This window comes from Equus przewalskii, chromosome 30 (assembly GCF_037783145.1).
Source record: "Equus przewalskii isolate Varuska chromosome 30, EquPr2, whole genome shotgun sequence".
Taxonomy (NCBI): domain Eukaryota; kingdom Metazoa; phylum Chordata; class Mammalia; order Perissodactyla; family Equidae; genus Equus; species Equus przewalskii.
In genome coordinates, this window is record NC_091860.1 from 2,224,923 (window position 1) to 2,251,051 (window position 26,129).

The following is a 26,129-nucleotide window of genomic DNA, read 5'->3' on the forward strand; positions in this document are numbered from 1 at the left end:
TAAGAGGCTATCAGAAAATGGACCATCTCCATCTATGAGATTTTTTATACAAACCTCATGGTAACCACTAAACAAATAATCAGAACAGAGACACAAATGATAAATAAAGAGAAAACTGAGAAAACCATCATAGAGAACTACCAAACTGAATTGGCAGTCCAAAATACATGGGACAAGAAACAAGTGAAACACAGAACAACTGGAAAATGAGTAATAAAAGGGCAGCATTAAGCCCTCATATATAAATAATCACTCTAAATGTAAATGGATTGAATTCTCCAATCAAAAGACACAGAGTGGCAGGACGGATTAAAGAACAAGACCCAACAATATGCTGCCTCCAGGAAACACATCACAGCTTTAAAGACAAAAACAGGCTCAGAGTGAAGGGGTGGAAGATGATACCCCAAGCTGATAGGAAACAAAATAAAGCAGATATTGCCATACTTATATCAGACAAAGAAGATTTCAAGATAAAATAGGCAATGAGAGACAAAGAGGGGCAGTATGTAATGATAAAAGGGACACTCCACCAAGAAGACATAACACTTACAAATATCTACGCACCCAACACAGGAGCACCAAAGTACGTAAAGCAACTATTAACAAACTTAAAAGGAGATATTAACAGCAACATAATAATGATAGGGCATCTTAATGCCCCACTTACATCAATGGACAGATCATCCAGGCAGAAAGTCAACAAGGAAATAGTGGATTTAAACCAATAACTAGACCAGACAAACATAATAGATATTTATAGAACACTCCATCTAAAAACAGCAGAATATACATTCTTCTCAAGTGCACATGGAACATTCTCAAGGATAGACTATATGTTAGGAAATCAAGTAAGCCTCAATAAATTCAAGAAGATTGAAATCATATAAAGCATCTTTTCCAACCATAATGCTATGAAACTAGAAATCAACTACAAGAAAAAAGCTGAGAAAGTGACAAATATGTGGAGACTAAGCAACATGCTACTGAACAACCAATGGAACATTGAAGAAATTAAAGGAGAAATCAAAAAATATCCAGGACAAATGAAAATGAAAGTACACCATACCAACTCATATGGGATGCAGCGAAAGCAGTCCTAAGCGGGAAATTCACAGCAATACAGGCCCACCTTAACAAACAAGAAAAATCTCAAATGAGCAATCTTAAACTACACCTAACACAATTAGAAAAAGAAGAACAAATAAAGCCCAAGGTCAGCAGAAGGAGGGAAATAATAAAAATTAGAGCAGAAATAAATGAAACTGAAATGTAAAAATCTGTAGAAAGGATCAATGAAAGAAAGAGCTGGTTCTTTGAGAAGATAGAACAAAATTGACAAACCTTTGCCAGACTCACTAAGAAAAAAAGAGAGAAGGCTCAAATAAATAAAATTAGAAATAAAAGAGGAGAAATTACAATGGATACCACAGAGCTACAAAGGATTATAAGAGAATACCATGAAAAACAATATGCTAACAAATTGAACAATCTAGAAGAAACGGATAAATTCTTAGACTCATACAACTTCCCAAAACTGAATCAAGAAGAAAAAGAGAATCAGAATAGACCAATCAGAAGTAAAGAGATTGAAACAGTAATCAAAAAACTCCCCAAAAATAAAAGTCCAGGACCAGATGGCTTCTCTGGAGAATTCTACCAAACATTCAAAGAAGATTTAATACATACCCTTCTCAAACTATTCTGAAAAGTTGAAGAAAGGAACACTTCCTAACACATTTTATGAAGCCAACATCACCTTGATCCCAAAGCCAGACAAGGACAATGCAAAGAAGGAAAATTACAAGCCAATATTGCTGATGAACATAGATGCTAGAATCCTCAACAAAATATTGGCAACCCGAATACAGCAATACATTAAAAAGATCATACACCATGATCAAGTGGGATTTATACCAGGGACACAGGGATGGTTCAACATCCACAAATCAATCAATGTGATACACCACATTAACAAAATGAGGAATAAAAATCACATGATCATCTCAATAGATGCAGAGAAAGCATTTGACAAGATCCATTTATGATAAAAACCCTCAGTAAAATAGGTATAGAAGGAAAGTACCTCAACATAATAAAGGCCATATATGACAAACCCACAGCCAACATCATACTTAACAGGAAAAACTGAAAGCCATCCCTCTGAGAACAGGAACAAGACAAGGATGCCCACTCTCACCACTCTTATTCAACATGGTACTGGAGGTTTTGGCCAGGGCAATCGGTAAGAAAAAGAAATGAAAGGAATCCAAATAGGCAATGAAGAATGGAAACTCTCACTGTTGGCAGATGACATGATCTTACATATAGAAAATCCTAAAGAATCCATCAGAAAACTATTAGAAGTAATCAACAACTATAGCAAAATTGCAGGGTACAAAATCAACTTACAAAACTCAGTTGCATTTCTATATTCTAATAACGAACTAACAGAAAGAGCACTCAAGAATACAATTCCATTTACAACTGCAACCAAAAGAATAAAATATCTAGGAATAACTTTAACCAAGGAGGTGAAAGACCTATACAATGAAAACTACAAGACATTATTGAAAGAAATCGATGATGACATAAAGAAATGGAAAGATATTCCATGCACATGGATTGGAAGAATAAATATAGTTAAAATATCCATACTGTCTAAAGCAATCTACAGATTCAATGCAATTCCAATCAGAATCCCAATGGCACACTTCATGAAAAGAGAACAAAGAATTCTAAAATTCCTATGGGGCAACAAAAGACACTGAATTGCTAAAGCAATACTGAGAAAAAAGAACACAGCTGGAGGCATCACAATCCCTGACTTCAAAGTATACTTCAAAACTACTGTAATCTAAACAGCATGGTACTGGCACAAAAACAGACACACAGATCAATGGAACAGAACTTAAAGCCCAGACATAAAACCACACATTTACAGACAGCTAATTTTCGACAAAGGAGCTAAGAATACATAATGGAGAAGGAGTTTCTTCATTAAATGGTGTTGGGAAAACCAGACAGCCACATGCAAACGAATGAATGTAGACTATTATCTTTTGCCATACACAAAAATTAACTCAAAATGGATCAAACACTTGAAGGTAAGACCTGAAATCATAAAACTCCTAGAAGAAAATATAGGCAGTACACTCTTTGACATCGGTCTTAGAAGGATTTTTCCAATACCATGTCTACTCAGACAAGGGAAACAAAAGAAAAAATAAACAATTGGGACTTCATCAGACTAAACAGCCTCTGCATGGCAAAGGAAACCAGGAACAGAACAAGAAGACAACCTGCCAACTGCGAGAAAATATTTGCAAATCATATGTCCAAGGGGTTTATCTCCAAAATATATAAAGAACTCACATAACTCAGTAACAAAAAAACAATGTCATCAAAAAATGGGCAGAGGATATGAACAGACATTTTTCCAAAGAAGATATACAGGTGGCCAATAGGCACATGAAAAGATGTTCAACATCACTAATCATCAGGGAAATGCAAATCAAAACTACAATGAGATATCACCTTACACCCATTAGAATGGCTATAATCACCAAGATAGAAAATAACAAACGTTAGAGAGGATGTGGAAAAAAAGGAACCCTCACACTCCGCTGGTGGGAATGCAGACTGGTGCAGCCACTATGGAAAACAGTATGGAGATTTCTCAAAATATTAAAAACAGAAATGCCATATGACCCAGCTATCCCACTACTGGGTATTTATCCAAAGAACTTGAAATCAATTATCCAAAGGGATTTATGCACCCCCATGTCCATTGCAGCATTATTCACAATAGGCAAGATGTGGAAGCAACCCAAGTGCCCATCGACTGATGAATGGATAAAGAAGTTGTGGTGTATATACACAATGGAATATGACTCAGCCACAAAAAAAGACAAAATCATCCCATTTGCAACAACATGGATGGACCTTGAGGGTAGTATGCTAAGCAAAACAAGCCAGACAGAGAAAGACAAACACTGTATGATTTCACTCACGTGTGGAAGATGAACTAAGACATGGTCAAAGAGGACAGTTTAGTGTGACCAGAGAGGAAGGGGGTTGGGGGTTGGGCACAAGAGGTGAAGGGGCACATTTATATGGTGACTGACAAATAATAATGTACAACTGAAATTTCACAGTTATAAACTATTATGGGCTCAATAAAATGTTTTTAAAAACACTAATGCTGCAATCAGCGAAAAAGAAAACCAAAATATTTTTACAAATAAATCCTAGAGCCATTTGAATAACTCACGATGGAGAAACTCTCATGAGTACAAGTTGAGAGAGGAGAAAGGAGAAGTAGCCATGCCTACATAGACATTAAAATAATTCTTTGACAAAATGGGAAAATTGATGCACAAATAATAGAACAATCACCGTAGAAAAAATTGGAGGGTTGATTGAAAATCTGCCAGTAACAGATGATTTCACAGTTGAGTTCTAGCTAATCTTTAAAGAACAGTTCATTCTAATGTTATTTAAACTATTCCAGGCCATAAAAAATAGTTCATCCATTCATTTATGAATCCTGCATAATTTATAGCAAAGCCTGATAGACAAATCAAATAAGAAAATTATAAATCAATCTTACTTATGAATACAGATGCAAAAACTTCTAAATTAAAAAAAACTTCTAAATAAAATATTAGCAAATTGAATCAAGCAGCATTTCAAAAAACGACAGAAATGAAAGATTGATTCAATATCAGGAAATCTATTGATATATTTCCATCACAAACCAAAGAATAAAATCCTTATCTATGACCATGCCAACAGATGCAGAAGAGTCGTTTGATAATAATCAGCATTTATTTTTTTAAAAAAACTCTAAATAAAATAGGAATAGAATGAAAGAAAACTACTTGAACATAATTATACCAGATTCATTGGAGCTAAAACCAAAATCAAAACAAAAAATCTGTGTCTATTATTGCTAATATTTTACACTTTTATGGTTCTTCATTCTTTTCAAAACACTTCTGCAAACATCCTCTCACTTTGTTCTCACAACCCTGTGAAGCTGGTACCAACTGTACTGAACACTGATTTTCGTTTGTCATGTTTGTAGAAAGGGGACTTGGTCCAAGTGACCCCTCACACTGCAGTGATAAAGTCCCACTTCTGGCTGAAGCCACCAAGCTCAGGGGCAGCAGAGCGACACAGAAGCTTGGTGGCAGGTCCCACTCTGTTGTTTCCGTGTGCCCAGTAGAGAGAGCAGGGCCCCCAAAGCCTCCACATTCCAGAGAAGTCAGAGCTCTGGGGCTCTAACTGCTGAGCTGTATTGTTGCTCCCTTTTGATGGAAAGAAATGAAGAAAAACCATCATTTGTTTAGGGCTTACCCTTTTTTTGGATGAATTTTCATTTTTTAAAAAAAATTTCAAACATGAAAAATGTTGTAAGCATAGTACAAAGAGTCCTGTTACACCTCTCCCTCACATGCACCAATTGTTTACCTTTGCTCAGTTTGGTTTATTATTTACTCTATGCAAACATTTTTATTCCTGAACTGATTAAGAATAAGCTGCTGAGAGCCAGCCCTGATGGCCTAGCGGTTAAAGTTCAGCGCCCTCTGCTTTGGCGGCTGGGTTCAGTTCCTCGGCACGGAACTACACCACCACTCACCTGCCAGTGGCCATGCTGTGGCAGCGGCTCACACAGAATAACCAGAAGGACTTACAACTATACACAACTTACAACTGTACTGGGGCTTTGAGCGGGGGAAAGGAAGGGAAAAGGAGGAAAATTGGCAGATGTTAGCTTAGGGCAAATCTTCCTCTGCAAAAAAAAGAGAATAAGTTGCTGACATCACACCTTTTTGTCCCTAAATCCTTCAGTGTGTATTTCCTAAAAACAAGGGAACTCTCTTATATAACCACAGCACAACAGTCTGAAGCAGAAAGCTCAACATTACCACTATCTAATAACAATCCACATTCAAATTTCACATTTTTCTCATCCAGAATAAAAACCTGAACTGTGCAGTATCATCTCTCTTTAGTCTATCTTAATCTGGAAACGTTTCTCAGTATTTCTTTGTCTCTCAAGATCTTACTGAGAGCAGGAGCCAGTTTTGTAGAATATCTCTGAGAAGGAGAAAAGCAGCCCCGGCCGTCGGGGCCCTGGCGGGCTGCTCGCCATTGGGCCCGGCGTTGCTCTGAGCCGGCCTGGCGTCCACAGGAAGGTCTTGGTGTTCTCTTGGAGCTCACCAATCTCACAGAACACCTACAGCACACAAGGCTGCTCTGTGACCATGCTGGCTCACGACAAAAACAACACCCACCTATAATCATGTCTGAACACAGACAAAACATGGCCATTGCCGAAACCACAAAACACCAAACACGCCCCCTCTGGCTAACACAAGTGACTGCTGCCTCACCAATCCCAGCTTTAGCCAGCCCTCCTTCCAGAGAAGATTTATGAAGATGCCCAAGCCTAACTTACCCGTGCTTCTTGACAGTATCCAACCCAGAGCAAAGCCCTGCCCCTTAAACCCTCCTCCTCCACGCTGTCAGGGCCCAACACCTGTCAGTCCTTCCTAACGCCCTCTGACAGAGAGCCCACGTTCCCAAGGTGTGTGCTCCCCCTCAATGCGCTCGGGAATACAGCACCCGCGTTCAACCCCAGGTGTGCTCTCGTCGGTCCTCGATGTAGGACGCTGACCTTCTCAGCTGGGCTTGTTGGATGTTTCCTTACGACGAGATTCAGATGCAGGTGGCCTTTGCCAGGCTTCTCCTCTATGGGCTGATTGTTTTTCCCTTTGTAAATGAGAAGTAATTTGTGGGGATGTACTTTAAATCTACGTCAAACACCCTGTTACTCGTCAAACTTCCATCCCCCAGTTTCAGCCTGTGTGGTTGGCTAAATGATGGCTCCCCAAGACGTCCTAACCCCTGGAACCTATGAATCTGTGCCTCACATGAGCAAAGCGACCTTGGTGATTAAGTTGATGCTCCTGAGATGGGCCCAGTAGAAGCCCTAGGGCCCTTGGAAGAGGTGGGCAGGAGGTCAGAGTGGGAGGAGATGCGACAGTGGAAGCAGAGGGTGGAGGGAGGTGAGGCTGAGGCCAAGGAATGTGGTGGTCTCTAGAAACTGGAGAAAGCAAGGAAACAGATTCTCCCACGGGCTCCAGAAGGAGAGCAGCCTGCTGGCCTGTCCTGGACCGCTGGCCTCCAGAACTGTACGATAATACATTTTGTGTTATTTTAAGCCACTGAATTTGTGGTAATTTGTTACAACAGCAATTGGAAAGTATATAATACCCACTGATGATTCTTATCTGAATCAACTGCTGCTACGATGATGGCAAATGGTGCTTTTCTAGCCTGTCATTCCTTCCACATTTGTAATCGGCACTCCACCATGAGTAAGTTTCCCCTCCTCACCACTTACTTGTTGATTTATATCAGAATGGACTCAGGGAGTTTTGTTTTGTTCCGTGGATTATAACCTGTTACATCATTATTTACGTTGATGCTCAAATTGTCCAGGACCTGGCCAGTGGGAGAGCCCCCAGCTGGCTCCTGTGTCCTTTTGGCATGCCCACACTCAACAAGATGATCCAAGCGGACCCGTGCTTTGCCCACTCCAGCCCTGAAATCAGCCATTTCTCCAAGCAGCCCTGGTTCCTTTCAGTGGAAACAGCGTTTAGAAATCAAGGCCTGGGAACTACTTAGGTGTCATGGCTTCTAGGCCTTGTTGACAGCTTCCTCTTAATTATCACAGCAAAACTCAGAGAGTAGGCGTTATTAAACTCACTTTAGACGTGAAGAAATTGAGATTCAGCAGAATTAAGTTAACTTGGTCAGGATCACACAGGCAAAACCAAGATCAAAACTGAAGTCTATTTGACTCTAAAGTTCTTCCCACTATATTTGGTTGCTTCCTTTGGAATGAGTTAAGATTTCAAGTTTTACCAGAAGCTTGGTTTAATAGCTTGTGACACTTTAGCTTTGCCGTCCTGGACCGAAACAATTCTGCCCTTGCTTGCTACAAGCATCTCTGTGTGCTGGCTCTCCCTTTGAAACTGCATGGAAGTCATCAACCGAAAGAGCAGGCATACATTCCGGCGTCAGCAGGAGCAAGTGACCACCACCAGGGCTGGATTCCTTGCAGGTAATGACTCTGGATGCAGGGTGGAAATTCAGACTCCGGCCTAACGCATAACATATCTGCTCAGTTTATTTGTTCTAGCAATAAGCTTTCACAATGCATGAAAATGATTAAAAATTTGGATTAAGTAAAGGTATGAGGCCTGATTTCTAAGGGGGACAAGGGGACCATGGTCTTAGGGCTGGTGACACCAGACTAGTTTGTGCAGTTGTTTCCAGTGAGGATGAAACTGACCTTAAAGACAGTATTTGGTGCAGCCTGTATTTTCAGGGATCCAGGAGTCTGAAAAGCCAGCTCTGGTGGTCTAGTGGTTAAGATTCAGTGCTGTCATCCCCACAGCCCCGGTTCATTTTCAGTCAGGGACCCACACCACCCATCTGTGGGTGTCACACTGTGGTGGCTGCATGTTGCTGGGATGCTGAAAGCTGTGCTGTTGGTATTTTCAATGCCAGCAGGGTCACCCATGGTGGACAGGTTTCAGTGGAGCTTCCAGACTAAGACAGGCCAGGAAGAAGGAGCTGGCCACCCACTTCCAGAAACATTGGCCGTGAAAACCCTAGAAATAGAGTGGAGCACGTCTGATACAGCACCATAAGGTGAGAGGATGGTGCAAAAAGACCAGGCAGGGTTCCGCTCGCCTGTCCACAGGGTGCTAGGAGTCAGAATTGACCAGAAGGCACTAACAACAACAAAAGAGCCTGAAAACAGCTCTTCTCACATCTTCTTCCCTTTAGACAGAGAAGAAAACAAAGTGCACCGCCAGGTAAGGTTCCCAGAGCGGCTGGGCACTGAGAACTACTCAGTGCCCCCTCTGAGTATGGGGGCTTTCAAGGAATGAGTTCCACCATGACGGGCTAGTGTGTGAGGTGGGCCTGAAGCTGATGGACTCTCCTGCCCAGCGTCAGTTCTCCTAGCTGGTCAGTGTCTGTTACTCCCACTCAGCCCTCCCACCTTAGTTTGGAAAGGCAGCTGATTAAGGAGGAGAGATGGTGCTGGTCTCTCAGCTGGCGATTCTTCGTGCTCCCTCTCTTCCCCGCTAGTCAGTGAACGGTTGTCTGTAACTCCCATGCTCTTCTAGATGGACGGAGCTACCAGAATGTGCGGGGAATAGCCATGCATGTGGACAGCTGTGTGTGGGCAGAGCCATCAGCCACGCCAGCACTCGGGCTTAGAAACCCCTCCCCACCCTGGAGTTGCGTCAGTCCAAGCACAGTGACCTCTGACCCTTGCCACAGGGAGGACTTGTCACCACACCTCCCGGGTCAGGTCCCGGGGTCAGGAACTGTTCTTCCTCCCCTCTCGTCTGTGGATGCTCTGGAGCCCTTCCCTCTTTGGCTTTACTCCTCATGGAATTACTGGAAGATGAACAAGGATAAACACAGGAAATGGCCCTCAATGGTCCCTGTAGTTAACTCTTCAGGATTTTGCTCAAAATGTGAGGCAAGACACAGTAATTGCAAATGATATGTTTGATACAGTCAGCATGATTTGTGGACGTTGCTTTCCTTTTCATCCCTCATCCCACTTCACAGTGGTATAGAGAATTAGGATCTGGCTCTCTTTTCCTTTTTTTTTTTTCATTTATTTGAAGCAATCTCAAATTTACAGAAAAGCTGTATTGTGCTAAAAAACTATTCTTTTCTGAGTAATTTGAGAGTACGTTCCTGACCTGATGCCCACAGCCTCTAATGACATTAGCATGTGTTTTCTGCAGATGAGGACATTTCCCTAGACGACCACAATAAAACCCTCAAAATCAGGAAACTAACATTATACTTCACTACTGCCCAATCCTCCAACCCTGTTTAAGAAGGACGCATTGCTCTGGTAATATCCTTTATAACAAAAGGATCCAGGTCAAGATCTCATAGGGTGTTCAGCTGTCATGTCTTCTTAGTCTCTTTCAATTTGAAATAGTTTCTTAGTCTTTCCATGACTTTTAAGACCTTGACACTTTTGAAGATTATTAGGCCGGTTATTTTGTAGACTGTTTTTCAATCTGGGTTTGCCTGACGTGGCTTCATCACTTGATGCATCTTTGGTTATTATGTATCTTCGGCAGGAATATTGCACAGGAGACGCTGTGCTCCCCTCACGGCGCCCCATCAGGTGGCACACGGTTTTGCTTTGTCTCGTTACAGGTGGTGCCACCTTTGATCTTCTATTTAAGGTGGTGTTGTGCATTGAATGTTTGTGTCCCCCCAAATTCCTGTGTTGAACCCTACCTCCCAATGTGATGGCGTTAGGAGGTGGGGGCTTTGGGAGGTGACTGGGATTAGGTGAGGTCAGGAAGGTGGAGCCCTCATGAATGGGATTAGGGCCCTTATAAGAGTCACGAGAGCTTGATTCTCGCTGCTCCCTGTCGTGTGAGGGTGCAATGAGAAGTCAGCAGCCTGCAACCCAGAAGAGGGTCCTCGTCAGAACCTGCCTTGCTCGCACCTTGATCTTGGACTTCCAGCTTCCAGAATCATGGCAAATAAATTTCTGTTGTTTATGAGCCACCCAGTTTATGGTATTTTCTTACAGCAGCCTGAGCCGACTGAGATAAGCGGTACCTCCCAGACTCCTCCACTGCAAGCTCACTCCTTTCCCTTTGGGATTAAATGGCACGGTGAGGTGTTTTGAAACTATGTAGATATCTTGTTCCTCACCAAATTTTCACCAATTTTCTTCCTTTTATCAGTATGGATTTGTGGTTTCCTAGTGTATTCGAAGGATGATAATCCATTGCTATCATCTATTTGGATGCTCAAATTGCCCCAGATTTGGCCAGCATGACTCCCTCCAAACTGCTCTCTGTGTCTTTTGATGTGCTCCCATCATTTTTTGGGAGCACTTCCTTACTTTCTGGGACAACAAGATGTTCCAGGCTCATTTGTACTTTCTGAGCTCCAGCCCTGGAACCAGTCAATTAAACAAGGAAAAGATCTGACCTTTTTTTCCTAATCCTTGCACTGGGACTCAAATTCTCATGTTGGCTTAGAGAATTCTAGTTATATTTTTAAAAGAACAAAGAGAAGACCATGGGTAAAGTCGAATCTGACATGCCCCAGTGGAGTTACTGCAAGACACAGATGTGGACAACGAGCCAAGTCAAGGGATCTAAAACTGATTCCGAATCACCATGCGGGCACCTCTCTGACATGTGGAATATACGACTGGCAGAGCCAGGATGGACATTGATGTAATTTTAGAAAATAATTTGACTTGAGGTGGCTTTTCAACAGCAAGTTGAACACATCTCCCTTACATATGGTCCAAGAGATCTCACAGGCCCAAATCGTGGGCTGGAGGGACCCTGCGGTCAGTTTAGTCATCCTTGGACCATCCTCCTATTGAGAAATCTGGTGTCATCTGGCCCCAGTTTTCAGGTGGAAACAAGCACCCAAGCGAGCAGTGGACAGCAGGAGAGCCCACGTCAGCATGCTCTTGGGCAGCAGGCCGCAGCGTACTGGCAGCACATGAAACTAGACAAGCTTTGCTGGCTGCTGACACTGCCACCGTCAGGACTGTCTCCTGGATCACAGGTCACTGTCACCCGGGAGCACAGCCTCTGCTGGCAGGGCCAACACCTTCCAGAAGGCCCGGCCCAGGGAGCTGTCACTCAAATTTCCCATCTTGAACAGATTTTTGTATTTTAATATTGCTGGGAGATGTTCTCAGTTCAGTGACCTGTTTTAGAAGCCAAGACTAGGGAAATCATTTTGACAAGGAAACTCCCCGCCAAGAGTTCAGACTGCTTCCCCTGGCACACACCAGGGACGGCACTGCCTCAGTCATGATTGGCTCCCACGTATTTCCTTTTCTCTGAAATGCCTGTTCGTGCACTTTGCCTATTTTCTATGGGGTTGTGTTTTCTTACTTACTGGTTTTTAGGAGATCTTTATGTGTATTTGGTAGTAATCTTGTGTCAGTCAAGTATGCTGCAAATACCTTCTTCCAGTTTGTATTTTGTCTTTTCATTTTCTTTTAGGGTATCTTTTTTTGTTTGTTTTTTAAGTTGTGTGTTTTTTATTTTTTACTTTCTATTATGGAAAATTTCAAACATATAAAAGTTGAAAATATAATAATAATGTATCCCCAGATACCCAGTTTTTAACAATACATTAGTTTTTGACATTATCAATGGGTATAAGGCATTTTTGATGAAAGAAGTTATTAATTTTAGAGCAGCCAAGTTTTTCAATATTTTATCATTAGAGATTCTTGGGTCTGACATTTTATTTTATTTTTTTTTCAAGATTTTATTTTTCCTTTTCCTCCCCAAAGCCCCCTGGTACATAGTTGTATATTTTTAGCTGTGGGTCCTTCTAGTTGTGGCATGTGGGACGCCACCTCAGCATGGCTTGATGAGCGGTGCCATGTCGGTGCCCAGGATCCGAATCGGTGAAACCCCGGGCCACCGAAGCAGAGTACGTGAACTTAACCACTTGGCCATGGGGCCGGCCCCCTGACTTATTTATAAAATAAAGATTTTCTTTGGGATAATTTTAGATTTTCAGAAGAGCTGCAAGGACGGTAACACAGACTTCCTGTGTACCTCTCACCGGTTTCCATGGTCTCTGACATTATCTTACATCACCATGGTGCATCGTCAAAACTAAGAAACCAGCGTTGGTATATTCCTATCAACTACACTCCAGACTTTCTGTGGATTTTGCCAGTTTTCCCATTAATGCCTTTCTCCTGTTCCAGGGTCTCATGCAGGAAGCCACAATGCTCTAGTTGTCATGTCTCCTTAGTCTCTGGTCTAGGACAGTTTCTCAATCTTTCTTTGCTTTTCATGCCCTGATGGTTTTGAGGCGTACTGGTCAAGTATTTTGTAGATTAGGTCTTACTTTAAAATTATTCCTTATTCTGAGGGTATATGAAGTCACTTATGTTTTCTTCTGAAAGTTAAATTTTTTCTTTTGACATTCATGTTCTCAATCTAGTCAGGATTTATTTTTATGGTATGGATCCATGTTGATTTTTTTTCCATCTGGATAATCAATTTTACATCACTGAACAGCTTTTTTTCTCCCAAGAATTTGCCTTGTCACCTTGGTCATATATTAATGTTCCTCATACGTATAGTTCTGTTTCTGAGCTCTCTGTTGCATGCCAGTGGTCACTTTGTCTCTATGCCAATAACATAATTGTCTTAATTAGCTTTATCATAAATCTTTGTGTCTGGCAGAACAAATCTCTTCTCCTTAGTCTTCTTTCTCAAAACAGTCTTGCATATTCTTTGCTCTTCTTTATACATTTTACAATATACATTTCCTCTTCCTCATACATTTGTCATATTTCACAAAAACAAACACATAATTTCTGCTGTGAATTTTGATTGGTGTTGCATTAAATCTATAGATCATTATGTGAATTTTGAGACTTTTAGGTTAAACCTTCCATCCCATAAACATATAATGTCATTCTTTCTATTTGGATCTTGTTTAATGTTTTTCAATAAAGTTACACAATTTTCTATGTATAGGGCTGGCATATCTTTTATTAGATTTATTTCTAGGTTCATTAAAGTTTTTGTTACTATTAAATGGTATCTTTTTAAAAATGAAATTTTCTAGTTGGTTGTTGCTAGTGAATAGAAGGCAACTGTCATTTATATCATCTTGCCAAACTCTCTCTCCTTTTCATATCTAGTAATTTGTTTGTAGAGTCCTTGCAGTTTTCTACGAAGATAATCATATCATCATACAATATTGCAATTTTATTTCTTCCCTTTCAGTGCTTTTGACTTGAATTTCTTTTTCTTGTCTTATTGTGTTGTCTGGGACATGTTGAATGGACATGGTAAAAGTGGGCATCTTTGTCTTCTTTCTGATTTTAAAAGTTACTATTCCTACTACGTATTTTACTCAAAGTTACACTCGCCTCATAAAATGAGTTAGGAAGTAATCTTTTTTTCTTTATTCTCTAGAAAGGTCTTTATAAAATTAGAATGATCTGTTCCTCAGATAGGTAGATTTGTCTGTAAAACTAGCTGGACTTGGTGTTTTCTCTGTGAGGAAAGAGTCCATTTCTGACATCCATCATACTGTTTAGCAAGCCACTAATTTTAGAAATGAAAACCTATGTGACATTCATTTCTCTAGTAAAAAGATTCTTCTATTGATCAAGATGTGTGTGTGTGTGTGTGTGTGTGTGTATAAATATATGCAGTGAAGCCTTTGTAGTAGCTGACTGTGCTGTGTGGCTTTTAGGTTAAATGTAAGCTGACCATTCTTGTGGAGCAAGTTTCTGATTAAAGAAATTAACTCCTGCTTAACCGCATACTAAACGAACACACACACCCACATGCACACACTCTCTCACACACATATTATTTTTGCAGAAACACTTTAAAGAAAATTACAGCATTTTAAAGTAAATTAATTATCTGTCTGTGGTTTTTAAAAACTCTATTTTGTGATCCCAGGCCAACTTCTTTTTGACACCAAGTTACTGTCTAATCATTTGCCTCCTGACTTGCTAAAACTTGAATACCTGGAAGGAAAAGCTCTCAGTGAAGCAGAGATTAGCTCTGTGAGAAAGAGGAAGAAAGACAGGCGTTTACAGCGGGCCTGAGCATGTTTCTTACTTCTTCTTTACGATTCAGTCCTTGGAGGAGAGATTGAACTCCTGCTCCCAAAGATAAGATCAGCTTTTTGGAGGAAATGTCAAACATTTAAGAAATCAGAGTAAAGCCTTTATTAATCATTCCTTCACTCATGTAGCAGTTACTAAATGTCTCCTATGTGCAGGGCACTATGATAGACACCAATAATATGAATAATAAATATGGAGAGTTCTTGCCCTCAAGTAGCTCACCGTCTAGACAGGGTTAAATAGATAACTAAATACGCACAGGTGTTATGGGAGGTGGAGTGGGTGTTCAAAGATAGCTTCCTGGAGGAAACAAGGCTCCAAAGTGTGAACTAAGCCTCTAGATGGTCCACAGTATATAATCGAGACTTTGTTTTCAGGAAAGAGGAAATGATGACTCTTTTCTACTATGAGATCCGAGGTGAACTGCCTAATACCCCAATCCTCTTGCTGAAGCTAACCACAAAGTTGAATAACACGTTCAAAAGTCTTCCTAGAAGCATCAAATAACTAACAAGATAGTGAAAACTTATAAGGATAAGCTCTAAGGTGAGACAGGAAACAGAGAATTAAGTCCAGCATTTCAGACTGCTTTTGCCTAGAGGGCATTTGCTTCCCTGGAAGAGGTGGCTGTGTGGCTGTGCAGCACTGTGACAGCCTTCCAGGGCCAGGAGGAGAACACTGGACTCGCGGGTTGGCCTGCAGTGAGGCCTCGTGGCGCTGGGGGCTTCCGGGGATGCATCTGGGGAGCAGCAGCAAATCTGCAGCCACCATGGCCTCAGCTGCAGCCTGCTTTCCACTCCCCTGGATTGTCCATGAGACCTTAGCTGTCACTACACTGACGTAAATTTGGATTGTTAGTGTCCTAAGACCCCAGCAAAAACCTCAGAAAGACATCTCTGGAGGAAAGTGACATCCTACTTATTTCTACAAATAATTGTAAAACTGCAACTAATGATCAACACAAAATCAAATATAACCAACCACGTGAGCATTGAGGCAAATAAATGGGAACCAGCACAAACAACAGACACTAGGAATAAACTCACAGATACGCCAGAAGGTGCAATTGCTAGGCACGAACTGTGAAATAACTACGCCTGTTAAGTTCATGGAGATGAAAGCCAAACTCTAAAAGTTCAGCGAGGAACTATACTACAAAAAGTGATGTTGCGTATTTGAAAAAGAATTGTATCTGTCTGGGTCCAAAGAGCAGACAGAAACCACACAGTAATTTAAACAAGGGAAAGTTTAATATACAGAATTATTTACTGTAATAAAGGATTAGAGTAATGAGGGATTGGCAAGTAAGAAGTGAAGAGAACTCCAAATCCTGTAGAAACAGCAGAGAAAGGAGCAATCATGAAGGGCCGGCACACAGCACCCAAGGGAGAGTCCTCTCTCACCACAGGCTGGGATTCTGACCTTCTCGAGCGGCCGTGGCCAGCTGTGGCTCACTGGATGACAGAAATCTCTGTGGTGTTGCACTGGTGGAACTTGCTGTAAATATGCCCTCTGAAATTTGCCGGAAATCTGCCCTTTAGAAGGCTGGGGAAAGCTGTTCACCATGAAGGGTCTCACTAGAGATGCTTTACTACAAAACTGCCAGGACAGGGAGTACCGAGTGCACTGCTGGAGCTGGGTGCTGGGGAAGCTGCAGGCACTGCAGCAGCCTGGCACTGGAAAAGCCTTGTGCTCTGCAGGAGTCTGCTTAGCCTGATACACTGGAGCCAGGAAGCAAAACCCTTTCTCTGCAGGGTTTCTACACCACTCTCTACTGAGAAAGCTTCCAGGTCAGCAGGGATGGGAAAAAATACTTAAAGGGACAAGATCCATTTTCAAAGAGCAGTCTAAAAGGGTGATTTTGAAGCTGAGAGGCAATAGATCGATAACCAGCACATGAAATGAGAGAAAATTTTATAATTGGAAAAATAAAATAACCAAAGTTAAGAACTCAATAGATGAGTTTAACAGTAAATTAGACACAACTGAAGAGAGAATTAGGGAACTGTAAGATAGATCAGAAGGATGAAATACGCAGAGGCAAGGGTAAGAGACATTTAAGATAGAGTTGGAAGATTCTAAATCTGCACTGTCCAATGTGGGAGCCACTAGGCACATGTGACTACTTAAATTTAAGTGAATTACAATTAAGCAAAATTTAAAAATTCATTTCCTCTATCACACTAGCCACATTTCAAATGCTCAACAGACATTTGCATATACAACACAAATGTCCAGTAGTCCCAGCACTAATAAATAACATTTCCATCATTGTAGCAGGTTCTAGTGATGGACTAAATATTGGTTTAACTGGAGTCTCATAAATAAAGAAGAAATGGAGCAGAAGCCATATTTGAGGAGGCTTGGCTGGATAATATCCAAAATGAACAAGAGACATCAAGCTACAGTTTTCAGAAGACCAACAAATCCCAACAGGGGTTTGTTGTGAATAAAAAATAAATTCATACTCAAACCTAGAAAATCTTCATGAAAACCAATGACTTAATGGTAAAGAGTTGAAATCTTTCCCTTTGATGTCAGGACCAAGATGAAGATGCCTCTTCTCACCACTTCCGTGTGACACTTCTTGCCCAGTGTGTTAAATCAAGAAAAGGAAACCAGAAGCATAAGAATTGGAAGGAAAGGGAAAAGTTTAATTGTTTGAAGACAACATTATATGTACTTAGAAAATCTAAGAGAATTTACAGCTAAATTATTAGAACTGATAAGTTGCTGAATACAACATCAGTATATAAAAATTTAACTACAATAGGTTGAAAAAATAAATTTTAAAAGGATACCACTTACAATGATATAAAAATGATAAACTACCTAAAAGGAAATCTTACAAAATATGTGTAAGTTCTCTATACAGAAACCTATAAAATATTGTCGAGAAAAACTAAAAAGAGGTAAATGGAGAGATATGCTGTTTATGAATTGGGAGACTCAGTATTATAAAGTTATCAGATCTAAACTCAATTGATGTATAGATTCAATGTGATCCCATCTCAATAGATATTTTTTGACAATCTAATTTTTAAATTTATACGGAAATACAAAGGGCCAACAACAATCGAGACTCTCCCTTGAAGAAAGGCAAAATGGAAAGGCTTGTTTTTCCAAGTATCAAGACTTAGTATAAAATTATAAAACATTAAGTCAATGCAGTTTTGGAACAGAATAGAGAACCCAGAAACAGACCCTGGAATACATGAACATTGACATTGATGAAGTGTCACTGCGAAGCAATGGGAAAAGATGCACTTTTAAACAAATGGTCCCGGAACAACTGGTCATTCATAAGGAAAAAATGAAACTCGACTCTTACCTCACACTGTGCATAAAAGGCAACCTCGGAGAGACTGCAGACCTATGTGAAAGGCAAAACAACAAAGCTTTTAGAACACAATATTGAAGAAGATCTTCATGATCTTGCACTAACACTATATTTTTAAAAAGATTGATGCATTTGCCTACATTAAAATTAAGAACTTCTGTTCATGAAAAGACACCATGAGGAGAGTAGAAAAGGCCAGCTAGAGACTGGGAAAAGATCCGCGCAACCCATGTAACTGACAAAGGGGCTTACAGCCAGAGGTTGGAAGAAGTGCTGCAAAGCAACAAGAATAGGACAGACAGCTCAACAGAAAAATTGCCAAGAGATCGACCTTTACAAAAGCAGAAATTCAGATGATCAGTAAACATATGAAACGGTGCTCGACCTCATTAGCAATTAGGGAAATGAAAACTAAAATCACAATGATGTACCTCTACCCACTCACCTGGATGGCTAAGATTTAGAAACGGACTCTTCCAGGATGTGAAGCAACTCAAAATTACATGCATCACTGGTGGGAGCAAATTGGAACGATCACTTTGGAAAATAGGCTCTGTCTCCTAAATTGAAAATACACATATCCTGTGACCCAGCGATTCTCCTCCTAGATACATAACACCACCCCCCGCCAAAATACACTCATAGGAATTAGAAGAGATGAATCTGAATGTACAGAGCAGCATTGTTTGAAATAGCCCAAGACTGGGAAGAACCCAAATGTCCACCAACAGAATGGATAAATGGTGGTATATTCATGTAAGGAATGCAATGACAATTGTACTCATTGAGAGCAATGATAATAAACTATAACCATATGCAGCAACATGGAAATGGGCTCAAGTGACAACCAAAGTAACAGGAGCCTACGCTGAGCTAGAGAACAGTCAAAGAGGCCCTCAGATGGAGGTGCCCTCAGTTCCCAGGCCCCAAACCTGCAGTCCTGTCTGTTCCGCATCCCCACTCCTTTTCTTTCTTGCAATAAAGAGGATGTTCCTTTTCCGTTTCTCCTGTGCTCTGGATCCCTTCTCATTTCTGAATCTTCAACTCAGCTTCTTGATGGTAGCCCCCTTCTTTCCCAGGGTTTCTTATCACAGTAGCTATCCGCTTACTGTTAGTCTCCCTGCTGACGTGTCAGCTCCTTCAGGGCAGCTACCTCATCTGTCTGGACCATCTCGCATGGCCAGGGCCTCAGAGGGCCAGGTCACATGGGAGAGTTCAGAGACCACAGTTGTCTGATTGATGCATGGTCCCACCTCTGCCTTGACTGGCAAGGTGACACTTAGCAATGATCTTACTCTTTTCTGGGGTCCCATCTCTTGCATATGAGTGAATTCTACCCCAGCATTCCACGATTCACTGATCTCTGGGCCCGGCCCCTCTTGACATCCTGCCCAGAGTGCTAGGGCATGGATGAAAAGGGACACATTCTCCCCACCCTCCTTCCTGCATCCTCTCTCTCAGAGGAGGCGCTGAGAAGCTCTGAAACAGACAGGCGAAGCAGAGCAAGCTGAATCTAACGGTGGGTCTGCTATGTGCCGGGGTCTGTGATAGGCTTTCCGTACTTTTTCCCTGTATTTAAAGAATAATTTAATTCTCAAAAACAACCCTTTGAAGTGGTTATCCTTATCCCTTTTTTTACAGGTGAGTAAACTGAAGTTTGGAAAAGGTGAGTAATTTGCACAAGGTCACCAGAGAGTGTGGCAGACCTGAGAATGGAATGAAGCAGGGTTCCTGCCCTTCCTCTTGTCCTGTCGCCTCCTGGGTCTGGTGAGAAGGTGTAGAACAAGCAGAAAGAGCATCAACTGTGACATCAGCTTCTATCCTGAGTTTGGAACTGACTTCTACCTCCTGTGAGGCCTTGAGCAGATTCAGAGCGTCAGGTTCCTCACCTGTAAATTAGGCAATTGGGACAATACGGCCCCAGCCCGGCTGGTATTAACATGGCCTTAGGAAGGATGGTTGAGGACTGCTGTGGGGCAGGATTCCCAGGGCGCAGAGCGCAGGTGCATTTCAGCCCCTGCCCTGTCCTTTCTCCAAGTCTGAGAGGGGCCAGAATATTGGACGCCTGAGAGGCAGCTGGTTAATGAAGAAGGACACTCCCCTCACTGCCACCTGCACTGAAACTCCGGGGGAGGATGAGAGAGTCCATGGGTCTAAGCAGCCACCACTTGATGTGTGTGATGTGTTAGCTGCAGGACATTCCTACAGTGGGCACTACAGAAACCCCCTCCTCTGACCCTGGGGGCCCATTTCTTTCTCCTCAGGTTCTACCTTCAGCAATAGCTGTCTCTTGAGTCTTGCTCAGATGGTTTGGTTCAGAAGAGGCTGAAGGTTTCCTAAGGTCTCTGTCACCTTGCCTCTATTCTTACCGCCTTTGAGTTGTAATCTCTTCACAGACTGTTGCTATGGCCTCTTACCAGCCTCCTTGCCCGATCTCTAATACTGCCCTCTCAGCCTCTTCAGAGCAGAATCCTGCTCGTTCTTCAAAGCTCAACCGCGACGCCATCTTCCCCAATCTTCTCAATCCACGTTACAAGCTCTTCACCAGAAATCCTGCCGTGCCCTTTCTCTGCCTTTATGATGGCGTTTGTATCACAGTTCTGTGGGTCTCTCCATCTCCACACAGTTGATGGTAAACTCCTTAAGGGCATTGTCTGTCTCCTCCAATGCCTGGCCCTCACTAAATGTGTGAGTGAGTGAATAAATGAATGACTAAAGAATTAGTACCTCTTTCGGTGGTCTTAATTCCTCTTCTCTACTATGGAGCAACTTTAAACTGCATTGAAGCATCTCTTCCTGCTCTTTGCTCCTTTCTCTCGACTTTTCCACTGACCACTCTGCTCCTTTCCACTCCGCTTCTTCCTTCTCACAGTCCAATGCACCACACAGAGTGAGGGGCTCCCGCCAGGGATGCTGTGGAGATGGCTGAGTGACATGCATGGGAGCTTCCCAAATCCTGCAGTTGGTCTACAGCTCCTCAGACCTCCTGGCGCGGAGTGCCTGGGACCACATTTAGTCTCCAGATCTGGAACGCATTTACTCTTAAGAATGCGGCACCCGCCTTCTCCTCCTGGATTTTAGGGAAGATCTTGGGGAGCTTCTCTTTTCTCCTATTTGGTCCTTCATTTCTCCAATCGGAAGGTGCAACATGGGGTGAACAAAGATACACCCTGGTCTCTGAGGACCTGCACGTAAGGGGGCACCCAGCACACTGGGCCTCTGCTCAGGCCACGAATGTCCTCGGGACACTTCCTGACTGGGGTTCTCTTCCTTTCCCTCACTCTCCACCCCAGTTTTGAAAGAGACATGCTTGGCTAGAAAGACTTGCTTTGAGGCTGAATTATGGGAGCTCCCTGGCAGTGACAGGCTGGCTGTGGTCACTGCAGGCTCCTACAAGTTGTAAAAGTTGCCAGTAAGGGCTCAGGGAGAGTCAGGGAAGGAAGCATGTTCTTTTCCAAGGAGGGAGTGCTAGGGGTGTCTAATGACCGCAGAGCATTTCCTGAAACCATCTTCATTCTCTAATTCATGGGGTTGGGGGCTGACTCCAAGCACCCCAAGGGCCTCGGCCCCCAGCCCTGCTCTACTCAGAGTCTAGCAGCATCTGTGAGTCTCTGCGTCTTGACAGAAGGAGGGAGCCTAAACCCAGGGCATCAGCCTCTATCCTGGGCTCCAGGCCACAGCCTTACCCTTAATTTCACTCTTGCCGGTCCTTCCTTCCATCAGGGTCTTCCCACAGGTTAGACTCTATTTACCCAGCTGAAGCCCCTATGTCTGCCTGATTCTCCTTTATTTCACAAACCTTCTTAGTCTCCCCAGGGAGTGCTCATTTCAATTCAACAAACATTCCTTGTACTTCCCAGACAGTTGTGGTCTCTGCCTTCAAGGAGCCTTTAACTTTGCAGTGAAAAGAAGACACTTCTACAAAAAGTAAAATGTAGAATGTGGTGAGTGTTTCAGCAGACGGAGAAGCAAAGTTCTACTGGAGCCAAGGGGAGGAGCTTAGTTCCAAAAGAGCAGAATGAAGAAGGGAAGGGCGGGCCTGGGAAGGCTTCCTGGAGGAGGTGCCTTGAGCGGGGCTTGAAGGATGGGATGGGAAGATGGCTGGAGGAGGACACTGGACAAAGGGAGGGCATGCCTGGGGAATCGCCAGCATACCACCATGGCTCAAGTACAAGTTGAGAGAGAAAGAGAGAGAGAGAGAGGAAGATTAGAAAAGAAAGTTGGAACGATGTCATTGAGAGTCTTGATGCCAAGCTCAAGAGCTGAAAGTTTTGTAGAAAAAGGGGAGCCAGAGAAGAATTTTGAGTCAAGAAATGCCCAAGTCTCAATCTGGGGACCATTCTTATCCCCAGTCAGTCACCAAATCTACGCCCATAACCCTTCAGAGTCCACCCCAGTCTCTCCTCCCTAGGGTCACCCATGGCCTTTGTTCGTGCCGCTGTCTTCTCCCACCTGGATTTACGCAGCAGTGCCCTCACTCGCCTTCCGGTCCTCGGGCTCCCCTCCACTGTGCTGCACTCCTCACCTCGCTCCTCCTCAGCTGCAGGCTTGGTCTTCATCAAAGTGCAGTCCGGTTGGGTCAGCGTCCCGCTTTGAGACTTTCAAGAGCTTCCTGTGTCCCTCCGGATAAAGCCAAAATTCCTTTCACATTACACACCTGTCCCTTCCTGCCTCTTGCCATCCCTGCCACCACACTGAACCATCTCTAATTCTGCGGTCCCCAGCTGTCCCTTCCTGCCTCTTGCCATCCCTGCCACCACATTGAACCATCTCTAATTCTGCGGTCCCCTTCTCAACGGGAATGCCCCCTCCACTCATCACCTGGCTTGACTCTACAGGTCAGTAGGTCAAGGTTCAGCTTGGGCGTCCTTCTCCCAGAGAGCCGGCTCTGACTCCTACCCCATCCTCTGGCTTCTTCTGCTCCCAGGCTTCCTGTGGTTTTAGCACTTATCCCACAGTGTTGACATGATCTGTGGATTTATTTTCCCCTGCTTTCAGTTTTATTATAGGATCTGTGTTCCCACAGAGCAGGTACTTGGGGCTCAAAAAAAAGCAGTCCTCAAAAGGATGAATAAACGTTCACTTCCTCTCCTGACTAACTGACTTCTGGCCTGCACTGCCCCCACGCCCTCGGGACAAATTGCTTGCTCCTGTTTCTTCTTCTCTTCTTCTTGCCACTGTCGTTTTGTCCCTAATTCTGTCCGAGATGGTGCGTGCCGTGCAGTAGGAAGACAAAGTTGTATACAAAGTTGTTTACAAGCAAGAGCTATGTGAAAAGCCTGGAGTGAAACACCCAAAGGTCACCAGCAGTGGCCTCTAGGGCGTAGACAAGAGATGATATTTATTCTTTTCATTTTTCTTTAATTTAGTAAATTTACTCTATTTCGTAATGGGGAAAATACATTCTTTCCTTTCTTCTTTCTTTTTCTTTTTTCTTTTTTTTTTTTAAGAGAGACAGAGCACCAGGCCAAGACTGAAAGAGCTTGGTTTCAGTCAGAATAGCAGAATAGGGTGTATAGGAAACCATCATCCAGCTAAAAAGGGAAAAGCAGAAAACCACATATTTATAAAATCTCTCTGGAAGGACATATAATAAATGGACAACATCAATCACCTCGTTGGAGGGGAGCCAGGAGGCTGGGGCCTGAGGAGGCAGAATTTTCACCTAAGCAGGTTTTGGATTTTGAACCTTGTGAATGTATTACTCATGTAAAAAATAAAGTGTAATTAAAAAGAGCTGAGCTTGAATTTTAACCCACTGGATAACTTAGGAAACCCACTTTCCCCAGGTGTAAAATGCAGAGAACGGTCGCGACTTCACAGGGCTGTTCCCAGGAGTGAATGATGTAGGAGCGCGGGTGACATGGGGACACTTGGAGGTGCCACTCCACGGTGAGGACTGGCCACCCGACCCCCCTAGCCCTCCCTCCTTCTCACCCCTTCTCTCCCCCAAATGAAGTCATCAAGGCCAAACTCTGTGTCCGCCAACACATCCCCCTGGCATTGCCTCGCTTGGCTCCCTGCCTGTTGGAACACAGCTGCTGGCGTGAGGGAAAGGCCGTCCTTCGAGGATCTGGGCATCGCAACGCAGCCAAACGGCCTTTCGTCTCCTCGCCTCTCAGCTTGCCAGCTCGCTCCACGCTTGGAAATATTTGGGGTCAGCACTCCAGTTTTCACCCATAGCAGACTCATTTTGTTTCATGACCGCTTCCTTATAATAGGTCTGGGAAAAGCTGCTCTGGGCCTGGTCCCAAACCCTGTTCCTGGCATGGGGAGCCCCAGTCAAGATGGTGGCTTTGGGTAGAGATCATAAAGGAGGGCGAAATCTCCTGCGACTTACCAGGATGTGGTCTGGAGAAAAGGACCGTTTGCGTTGAGTTTCTAAAGGGCTGTCATCACCATGACCTTCAAGCTGTTTGAGGCAGGAGAGGGAGCTTACTTTACCACGTTTCTGCCTGTTCCCACATTCCTGCTTCTCTCTGCAGCCCTGTGGATCTTTCCTCCTTCGTGGGGGTCTTTATTGAGAGCTGATGAGGAGTGTGATGCTGAAGGTGGGACCTTCTCTGTTGCCTGGGATAGGACTGCCAGCCAGCTCTGGCAAATAAAAATGCAGGACACCCAATTAAATAAAAATTCCAGATAAGCAAATAAATACTTTTTTAGTGTAAGTATGTCCTATGCAATATTCGGATCATAGTGACATTAAAAATTATTCATTGTTTTAGTCTAGTATGCTCCATGTAGTATCTGCATACTTATACTAAAAATTACTCACTGTCGATCTGAAATTCAGGTTTGACTGGTGTCCTGTGTTGTATCTGGCAGCCCTGCCTGTGACGGTCGCCGGAGGAGCCTGTCAGCTCCACAGAGGAGCTGGCCTGGTCCTCTTTCTTTAAGCCAGCCGTCCACCTCTGGGCCACAAGATAAGAACCGAGAAGGGCAAGGCCCCAGCAGGCCTGCTTTGTCCCCTGCAGCTCCGGGCTGCGCCCTCTCCTCCCACCCGGCCCGCGTGGCCGCGGGCTGTCTTCCGCGTCTGCTCTAAGGACCGCTCCACCTGATCCGGGCAGCCCTGGGAGCCCTCGACTCGGGCTGTCACCAGACTCGTCCTGTCCTTTAAGACGGGTCCACCTGCTGCCTCCCCGTCGGGAGCCAGCTCAAGGGGAAGGCGGTCAAACAGCACCAGTCCGAGGCCCGCTGCCCGCTAAGCCCGCGCTGTCGGCCGGACCCCGGCGTCCGGGGGCGGTGTAGACGAGGGCCGCGCGGGTCCGTCCCCGGCGCCCGGCTGGGAACCCCCGAGGGAGGTGGGCCGGCGTCCTCAGAGAGAGCTGTGTCGTCTGACAAAACGGGATTCAAAGTCACTTATGAGCCACTCATGACGCCAGAGGCCCTGCTGGCTCCGGAGCCCAGGCGCTCGGTGACCCGCGGCCGGGTGCGGCCCCTGCTACTCGCGGCCAGGACGCCCCTCCGGAGACGCGGCCTGCACCACGCTCCGCTCTGCTCGCAGCCAGAGGACACGAATGCCAAATCCGCCGCGGCTTGCGGGGCTGCTGCGACGGAGCGCCGCGAACCCACGGTCGCGGCTCCGGGGGCTGCAGTCCTGCCCCAGGCTCGGCCAGCCGCGCCCGCAGGACCCTCCCGGCGTCCGCGGCCGTCTTTGCTGCTCCTCGGCTTGGAGACGTGTCGCTCCAGGCCTCCCTCCCTGTGTCTCCCTGTGTCCCGTGGGCCCGATGCTGCCCATGTCCGTGGATTTTAACAAAAATTGATCGGTTGCTGGTAAATAAAAATCAGAAAACTTTACACAAAACCCCGGATTTCTGTAGGCCTTTGTCATTGTGACCGCAGTTTAGGCTTTGCTAGAGAGCTGGTGACAGTCTTGTCACGCACAGGAGTGTGAACGAGTTTGTCGTATCCTTTTCGGAGAAAAAGCACAGAAATAGGGGAGGAACCAGGCTCCGGGCGGCCCGGGGCGGGGGCGCAGCCGCCTGCAGCGCGGGACCCGCCTCTGACCTGGGCCCAGCCTCGCAACAGGTCCCTCCCTCCCCGGCAATTTATCAGTCACCAGAAGAG

The 26,129-nt window shown here is 44.1% G+C and overlaps 1 long non-coding RNA gene across 5 annotated transcripts in view; it reads right to left on the reverse strand.

Moving 5' to 3' along the window:
- Positions 1–25,398, reverse strand: part of LOC103567939 (uncharacterized) — a 36,823-nt gene extending 11,425 nt beyond the window's left edge. Inside the window, exons 1-7 of one of the 5 annotated variants that reach the window (XR_011535111.1) lie at positions 24,838–25,398; positions 24,403–24,656; positions 22,884–23,032; positions 22,515–22,674; positions 21,862–21,980; positions 18,508–18,622; positions 18,054–18,095 (exon numbers count right to left, since the gene is read on the reverse strand). This is a non-coding gene — a long non-coding RNA (uncharacterized lncRNA). Of the gene's footprint in view, positions 1–18,053; positions 18,096–18,507; positions 18,623–21,861; positions 21,981–22,514; positions 22,675–22,883; positions 23,342–24,402; positions 24,657–24,837 lie in introns of all 5 variants that reach the window. The other 4 variants (XR_011535112.1, XR_011535113.1, XR_011535110.1 and 1 more) reach the window with 4 other exon arrangements.
- Between the last annotated feature and the right edge of the window lie 731 nt (positions 25,399–26,129).